At 57.1% G+C, this 8,102-nt stretch overlaps 1 protein-coding gene across 3 annotated transcripts in view; it reads left to right on the top strand.

Moving 5' to 3' along the window:
* The first annotated feature begins 1,026 nt into the window (after nucleotides 1-1,026).
* Nucleotides 1,027-8,102, top strand: part of GPR4 (G protein-coupled receptor 4) — a 10,968-nt gene continuing 3,892 nt past the window's right edge. Inside the window, exon 1 of one of the 3 annotated variants that reach the window (XM_027766985.1) lies at nucleotides 1,027-1,094. The gene's annotated coding sequence lies outside the window, so the exon portion shown is untranslated. Of the gene's footprint in view, nucleotides 1,095-2,114; nucleotides 2,600-2,620; nucleotides 3,006-8,102 lie in introns of those variants that run through there. The other 2 variants (XM_027766984.1, XM_027766988.1) reach the window with 2 other exon arrangements.

Genomic DNA, 8,102 nt, shown 5'->3' with positions numbered 1-8,102 from the left:
TCTGTCTCTGGGTGCCTCCTCCCTCTGTCTCTGGGTCCCATCTTTCTCTGTCTCCTGTGGATCCCTCAATCTCCATGGATCTCTCTGTTTCATCTCTCTTCCTCTGTCTCTGAGGCCCTCCTCCTTCTGTCTCTGGGTCCCATCTCCCTCCGTCTCTGGGGCCCATCCCCCTCCATCTCTGGGGCCCATCCCCCTCTGTCTCTGGGTCTCATCCCCCTCCATCTCTGGGGCCCATCTCCCTCTGTCTCTGGGTCCCGTCCCCCTCCGTCTCTGGGTCCCGTCTTCCTCTGTCTCTGGGGCCCATCTCCCTCTGTCTCTGGATCTCATCCCCCTCCGTCTCTGGGGCCCATCCCCCTCCATCTCTGGGGCCCATCTCCCTCCATCTCTGGGGCCCTATCCCTCTGTCTCTGGGGCCCATCCCCCTCTATCTCTGGGTCTCATTGCCCTCCGTCTCTGGGGCCCATCTCCCTCTGTCTCTGGGTCCCATCCCCCTCTGTCTCTGAGGCCCATCTCCCTCTGTCTCTGGGACCCTATCCCTCCGTCTCTGAGGTCCATCTCCCTCCATCTCTGGGTCCCGTCCCCCTCCGTCTCTGGGTCTCATCCCCCTCCGTCTCTGGGGCCCATCCCCCTCCATCTCTGGGGCTCATCTGTGTCTCTGGGGCCCTATCCCTCCCCAGGCCTCCGTGTGTGACTTGGCTCTTCCCCTTCCGTCTGGGAATCCTCTGTTCCCTGTTTTCTCTGCTCCCTTGGCGCTCACCATCTTCCAGACCCTCAGGCCTCCCAGAGCTTCCCTCTGGGCTGGAGGGACTACCTGGGAGTGGGGAAGGGGGCAGTAGCAGTGACTTGGGCCAAGTGGACTCTGAGTGTCTCTGTGACCCCAGTGCCCCCTTCAGAGTCACCCTACTGCTCCTGAGGTGGCACCCACCCCACCCTCCAACTTCAAGAATTCCTGGCTGGGGGGTGACTTCCTCCCCCACTTCCTCCCTTCCAGGATCTGCCTGAGTCACCATTAACTCCTTCCGGCCTCAGCCTCACATGCCCCTTGAACTGAACCCCCTCTCCCAACCAGGCTGAGGGACAGCGCTAGAACTTGTGTAAGGCTTTGAGTTTGGGGGGTGTGTGTGCATGTGTGCGTGTGTGTACTCAGGCCTGCTCTGCCCTGGAGAATCGTTGGGGGGGTACAGATGGTGACAATGGGGGCCCCAACACCCTCTCCGGTCCGCCCCCACTATGGATGAACTTGACTCCAGGTTTGGGGTGAGGGTGGGGAGGTTTTTCTTTCTGGGGGAGAATTCCAGTAGAAGGGATGAGAGAGCCGCGGGGACTCTGGGATCTGGGGATGAGAACCGAGCACCCTGGAAGGACCCGGGATGTGAGAACGCTCAGAGGGACCTCCGGGGGTTCCCAGGTCCTTCAAAGCAGAAGGCCAAATCCTTCCATCCAGTGCTAGTGCTGACCTCTGGACGCGCTCCGTGTTCGCAGAGGAGAGGTGGGAAGAGCCCGCGGAGCCATCAAGGCCAAGCCCCCACCCCTGGCTTTTACAGATGGGGAAACTGAGGCTCGGAGCAAGTCAGGGCCAGACTGGGGGTTGGGACTCCAGGTCAACTGAAGCCCAAATCCAGAGAGCTGGCTTCTTCTGCCTCAGCTAAGTCGGATTAATTTGGGGAACCAGGTCTTCGCAGAGGAAGGAGGAGGGGGTGCCAGGGTGAGCCTGAATGGCCGGAATCCAGAGGGAGGGTTTTAGAAGCAGAGAAGAGAAAATATTTTTAAGACCAGGGTGGGGAGGGAGAGGGGCCAGCATCGGTTTGGGTAGAAGAGGTAGGGCTTTGGGGATGGAGGGAAGAGAGGAAAGGAAGGGAAGTGGGGGGGTAACCCCCCCGCCCTGTGTCCTGACCCTCCTCTTAAAGCCCGCTGTTCCCTCGGGACAGGGCCTATAATTTGGTTTGTGTCTAGACAAATAATAACTCAGCTGCTGTGAGCCGGGAGGGATGAGGCAAGGCCGGAGGACAGGGGCTGGGGAGGCAGCCTGAGCCCCTAGCGTCCCCCTAGGAGGCGAGAAGTAGAGGCGGGTGGAGCCCCGCCCTGTGTCCTGACCCTCCTCTTAAAGCCCGCTGTTCCCTCGGGACAGGGCCTATAATTTGGTTTGTGTCTAGACAAATAATAACTCAGCTGCTGTGAGCCGGGAGGGATGAGGCAAGGCCGGAGGACAGGGGCTGGGGAGGCAGCCTGAGCCCCTAGCGTCCCCCTAGGAGGCGAGAAGTAGAGGCGGGTGGAGGTGGTGACCAGTCCCGCGCGGCCTCCTCATCCGTAGGCTTGACTTCTGCAGTCTGAGAACTCGGGCTCCTAGAATGTTAAAAACCGGACAAGATAAGGGAGGGGAAAGAGAAGTAGGGCTCACCACATTGAGAACATGTTCCCGTTTCTGTAAAAAAGAAAAGGGGAATATGTATTTTTATTTGCTGGGCAAAGATAAAATCGCTGAGGGTTTAATAATAGATTATGAAAGTCATAGAACGTTTTTTAAAAAATCGTAGCGTGTTCTAACAATAGGATCTCAGACTCTTGGAATGCGCGGCCCAGAATATCAGAAACTTAGAAGGTGAGTCCCACGGAGGGGTGGGCGTCAGGCGGGAAGGGGAGCCCAGCTCCCGAATGCACCACAGCGTGCTCACCTGGGCTGGCTGACCACAGGGCCCAAGGCTCTGGAATCTAGAACGTCAGAGGGAGAGTGTCTGAGGACTCCGGTGTGGGCGTGGGGATAGACACCCCTAGGTAGAAGAGGGGAAACTGAGGCCCGGCCATGCAGTCAAGGTGGCCTGGCTGCCCCCCGGTTTCCGCCGGCCGCCAGGGCACCAGGTGGGGAGCGAGGCACAGTGATCACATTTCGTCCCTAATGAGCAGACCGGAGCTGGCCGGTCCCCTGGGGCCACTGGAGGAGGGGGGCTGCTGGAGCCCACAGAGGAGGGCAGGGCTGGAGGCTGCCGGGTGGCTTCGGGATGAGGCTGGTAAGTGAACTGAGGGGTGGTGGGGCATGGGGGGGCTGCACCACTTCTCTCTCGTCCTTGTTGGGTTTGGGGGTGGCTGGCCGGGGCCCAGGAAATGATCTGGCCTGAGCAGCTGCAACCTTTTCGGGGGGAGGCCAGGATCTGACCCGTCTTTCCTGTCCCCCCACCATCTCCCCATCTGGGCTTATCTCTTCCCTGCCCCTCTGGAAGGGGACAGCAGGGACCCAAGAGGGGAACCTGTGGGACGGGGGATGATTTCGTGTTCTGTGACATGAGGGATTTGCACCCCCTAAATGAGCAAGACGACTTAGATCTCAGCTAAGGGGGCGGGCTGGGCAAGGCAGGCACGTGGGGCTGCAGGTCACTTGCTTTGATTGTGGCGACGGTCTTCCAGCAGATTCTCAAAGGGGTCTGAGGCCCAGAGAGACAAAGTCACCGGAGTGGGGGATGCAGAGAAGACTCAGGGAAGGGGTCCTCAGGGAGGAGCGACGGGAGGTCTCCTGGGCTTGACATGCCACGTGACTTTCGCCCTGAGCCTCAGTTTCCCCATCTGTGTCAGGAAGGGTCAGCAAGCACCTCACGCCCCTGACTGCCACCCCTAGGCCTGTGGCACTGGCGCTGTGGCCTTCTTTTTTAAGTGTATTTCTCTGTTCCCTGAGAGAGAGCAAGAGTGTGTGCACCCCCAGTAGAATCTCTGCACCACCACCCCGACCTCAGCCAGCCCAGGTCATGGGGGGGGTTGTACATGCCTGGCTTGTTCAGGGATGTCGGGGTGCAGGCAGGAGCGGTCGATGGGGACCAGCCTCTCTGGTCACCGCCATCCGGCCTCTCCGTGGTATTCTAAGAGGCTGACGTGTCATACTGACCTTTAGGGGTTCGCTGGTGGGCAGCTCTCAGGACGGGGGAGAGAAGGCTGTCCAGGTGCCCCTTCCCTGTGCCCAACATCCCCAAGACCCAAGTGGGTTGGGGAGGAGGGAGAAGAGGAGGGAGGGGTGAGCTCGGTCCTAGTCCCCCTCAAGGAAATTAGCAAGGGGAAGTGTATTTCCTCTGGCTGCGGAAACAAGTGTGTCCGCCCAGCCTCTGCAGAGCCCTGGGGAGGGTGGGGTGCAAAGGGGTCCCCCAGCGTCCCTAGTGGAAGCACGTGCCTCGTCCCATTAAGAACTGGTTCATGTCTAGTCTCAGGCCTCGCATGCCCGGAAGCCCAGCTGTTTGAATACCGCACATTGTACGGATGGCATCGTATTCTACCAAGGTTTCCCTGTCGGGGGTGTGATTAATAGAAAGGTTGTGTCTTCCCCCCTTTCCGGAAGGGGAAACTGAGGCTCCTGAAAGAGAAGTGATTCCTTTGATGTCACAGCAGCCGGAGTGGAAGACCGAGGGCAAAGAGAGGCAGAGCCAGGATGGGGGGCGGACAGGTGTTTCGTGTAACGCTCTGGCTGGGTGGGAGGTTCCCATCGCACTGGGCTCGCCCAGAGCCAGCCCCCACCAGCCCTTCTCCACAGGACCCAGAGCCTCTTCCGTGAGTCGGGTGGAGGCCACAGTGTGGGCGGAGGCTGCAGCGAGGGGGCTGAGGCTCCCCCGGGGGGTCCAGCTTGCTGAGCAGGACTCAGCTCTGACCTTTCAGTCCATTACAAGCCGACACATCCTGGCCTTTTCCTCTTCCCTGCCCACCTCGTCCCCTGGGACTCCGCCAGGACTCTGAGCCAGAGGTGGGAGCCAGGCTGCCTCCCGGGGAGAGGGCGCCTGCAGGGCGGGCCGGCCTCTGCCACTGGCCTCCGGAGTGGTTTCCGTGTGCCGGGCCTCACAGGGATGCTGGGAACAAAGAGCCGACCGGAGGCCAGGGGGTGGCACAGGGAGGAAACGCCTGGCTCGGTGGGGCAGTCGCACACAGGGAGGTTCCTGGTTCAAATCTGGAGGCCTTACTGGCATGTGTGTGCCCGGGCGCTGGGCCTGGCTGAGAACGGGGCGAACGTGGTGTTGGTGCCCACTGGGCGTGCTCTCTGTGTGTCTCTTGCTCATATAAAAAATAAAATAAACTTTAAAAAAGCCATCAACGGGGCCCAACAAGCAATGCAGAGATTAAGGGGGCTGGATCCCACATGGCCAACCGAGTGTGGTTGACTGCGGTTCAAGTTGTGGACTTGATGGCTTGCTCTCTCATTTTCCCTCTCTTTCTCTCTAGTGAGCACATGTGCCCTATAGCAAATTTTCAAAAATAATAATAATAGGGACCAGCAGTTGCATAATGGCTATGTCGCTGGACTCCCATGCAGTCGACTGCAGGTCGAGTCCTGGATCCGGTAGCTTAAACTCACGCCAGGCGCGTGTGCGTGCGTGCCCAAGATCCCGAGAGGAGAATAGAGGAGAAGGGATTGCGGCGTGGCCATCCCCCCTGGGGGGTGATCTCTCACTTTCTGTCTCTCTGTCTCTCTCTGTCTTTCTGGCGAGCGCATGCGCCCTATAGCAAAAACTCTCTAAAATAATAATAATAATAATAAATTAAATTAAAAAAAAGAAAAGAAAAACATGTTGGATGTGTGTGTGCCCAGAATGCCAAGAGAAGGGAGCGCAGTGAGGCCGTCCCCTTGGGGGTTAATGTCTCTCTCTCTGAGGAGCGCACGTGCCCTATAGCAAAGTACAAAAACCAAAAATTGTCAGCCAGACACACAAGGCCTCTGCCCATTCTAGACAGACAGACACAAATAAGACGCTGCGGTCATGGCTATGTATAGATCAGCTGCTCTTGCTATTGAATGTATTTAGATTAATCAAGGTCTTTAGTGAATCAATAAAACGTGAACAAAAAGATGCAAGGTGATGTGACGAGGGCTCTGGGGGCGTGGGTGACGGGACTTGGGGTGGAGAGTAGGAGAAGTGGTCAGGAAACTAGTCATACAGTCTGAAAGAAGAACGTTTCAGACAGAGGGCACCGTGCGTGCCGAGGGTTTGAGGCTGGAAGAAGCACTGACACTGAGCGGCTGGGGGTGGAGGAGCGAGCTTGGCCAGGCTGCCCAGGCTGGTCGCACGGAGCCTCGTCACCGGGGCAAGGAGTCTGAACGCTATCGCAGTCCTTCGGGGAGCCACCGGCTGGCTGCAAGCAGAGAAGTGACCAGAGGCGAGTCCTCTCTGGTGGCCCTGTGGGCAGTTGCGGGAAGCCCAGGCGGCAGCCTGGAAAAGCAGGTCCATACTGCCGAGTTCCAGCGAGAGGTGAGCGGTGACGGCAGTGTTTAGGGCTCACTGGCTCACTGCCGAGGCGGAGCTGAGGGGACGTCCCCATGGAGAGGTGCTCAGGCATGTGGGAAGGTCGCGCAGACTGCTGTGTGACTTTGGGCTTGTTCCTGTCCCCCTCTGGGCCTCAGTTTCCTCATCTGTTCAATAGACTTAGTGACTTTCTTTTCTTTTCTTTTTAAATTTGCTAGAGGACAAGTGAGAAAGCGCTCCTGGGGGATGGTCATGTCACAATCCCTTCTCCACTTCTCCCTTTGAAATGTTGGCCACACACGTGCCCACTGCGTTTGTCAGACAGCTGGGTCTGGGATTTGAACCGTGCAGTCAGCCATATTGGATCCAGCCACACCACTGGTCGGTCTTCCTTTTTTTTTTTTTAATTGTCAGAGGATTTTGCTCTTATGAGACAGAGATAGAGAGAGAGAGAGAAAGCACACCCAGTGGAGTGTGGTTAACCACGCTCCCCTTTCTTCCACTTCTCCATCCTGTTGGGACTCACGGCATGCATGTACACACGCCCGGCATGGTTTTCAGGCTGCCAGACCTGGGATTCAAAGTGGTGGCCAGGGCCACTTAGGATGTGGCTGCCTTAACTGCTAGGCTATGGAGCCTGTCCTTTTCTTTTTAAAATGTATTTACTGGGGTTGGCGGGTGGTGTAGTAGTTAAAGGCACTTGGATTCCCAATGGCTGACTGCAGCTCAAGTCCTGGACCTGGAGGCTTGATTTTTCACTTTCTCGCTTTCTCTCTCTCTCTGATCAAATTAAAAATAATAAGGGCTGGCAGGTGGCATAGTGATTAAGGTTGGACTTCCACATGAGAGCCCCTCATGACTGCGGTTCAAGTCCCAGACCTGGCAGCTTGCTTTCTCACCCTCCCTCTCTCTGGTCAAATATAAATAGATAGACAGATAGATAGAGATAGATAAAATTGAATAAATAATTCTTGAAAAAATAAAGTGAAATAAATGAATTATTTTTAAAATATCTATTTATTTTATGAAAGCAAAAGTGTGAGAGAGAGCAGCACCCTCACCGGCGTCTGGTGCTGTGTCTGCCCCCAGCCCTCCCAGGCAGCCTGGGCCATGGGCCTGCACCAGGTCCGTGAAGGAGCCTGACAGACGGCACCCATAATGCTCCCTTTGGATCCCCATTGCCGAGCAGCGCCTGTGCTGTTCACGGAGCTGCCCGATCCTGGTTCTCAGCGTGTCCTGGGGAGTCTCAGTGGTGGCATCCCCACCCCCACTCACTTATCTGGGGCACAGACCAGCTTCTCCTTGTCAGTTTCTGAGATTTGGTTTCCATGTAAGATCTTGTTATTTAAAAAAAAAAAAAAAAGGGACCAACAGCGTAATGGCTATGTTGCTGGACTCCCATGTAGTTGACGGTGGTTCGAGTCCCAGATCCGGTGGTTTGAACTCACGCTGGGCGCGTGTGCGTGCGTGCCCAAGATCCTGAGAAGAGAATGGAGGAGAAGAGATTGCGGCGTGACCATTCCCCCTGGGGTTGATTTCTCGCTGTCTCTCTGTCTCTCTCTGTCTTTCTGGCGAGCGCACGTGCCCTATAGCAAAAAACGTTTCACATCCAAAAAACAAAGTGTGCGCAGACCCTGTGATGGGCTGGCTTCCGAGGGTGCCTCTGTCTCAGGACGTCGCTCCCCTTCTCTCTGGGGCTGAGTCCATGGCTGCCCTTTCCCTGTGCTTACAGGTCTCCCTAGAACCACGAGAGTGACAGACCCACTGTTCTCTTGGGAAGACGCAGGGAAGGCGAGCCCACCCCAGGGGCCTGCCGGCTGACCCGGGGCTTCCCCTTCTCCTGACGGTGACCTTAGCGCGCCCAGCAGCACCGCCTCTGTCCCTTCCACCGCATAT

Source organism: Tupaia chinensis, unplaced genomic scaffold (assembly GCF_000334495.1).
Source record: "Tupaia chinensis unplaced genomic scaffold, TupChi_1.0 Scaffold000067_1, whole genome shotgun sequence".
NCBI classification, from domain to species: Eukaryota; Metazoa; Chordata; class Mammalia; order Scandentia; family Tupaiidae; genus Tupaia; species Tupaia belangeri.
The sequence above is the reverse complement of the archived record's forward strand: the minus strand, read 5'-3'. Positions and strand labels throughout refer to the sequence as shown.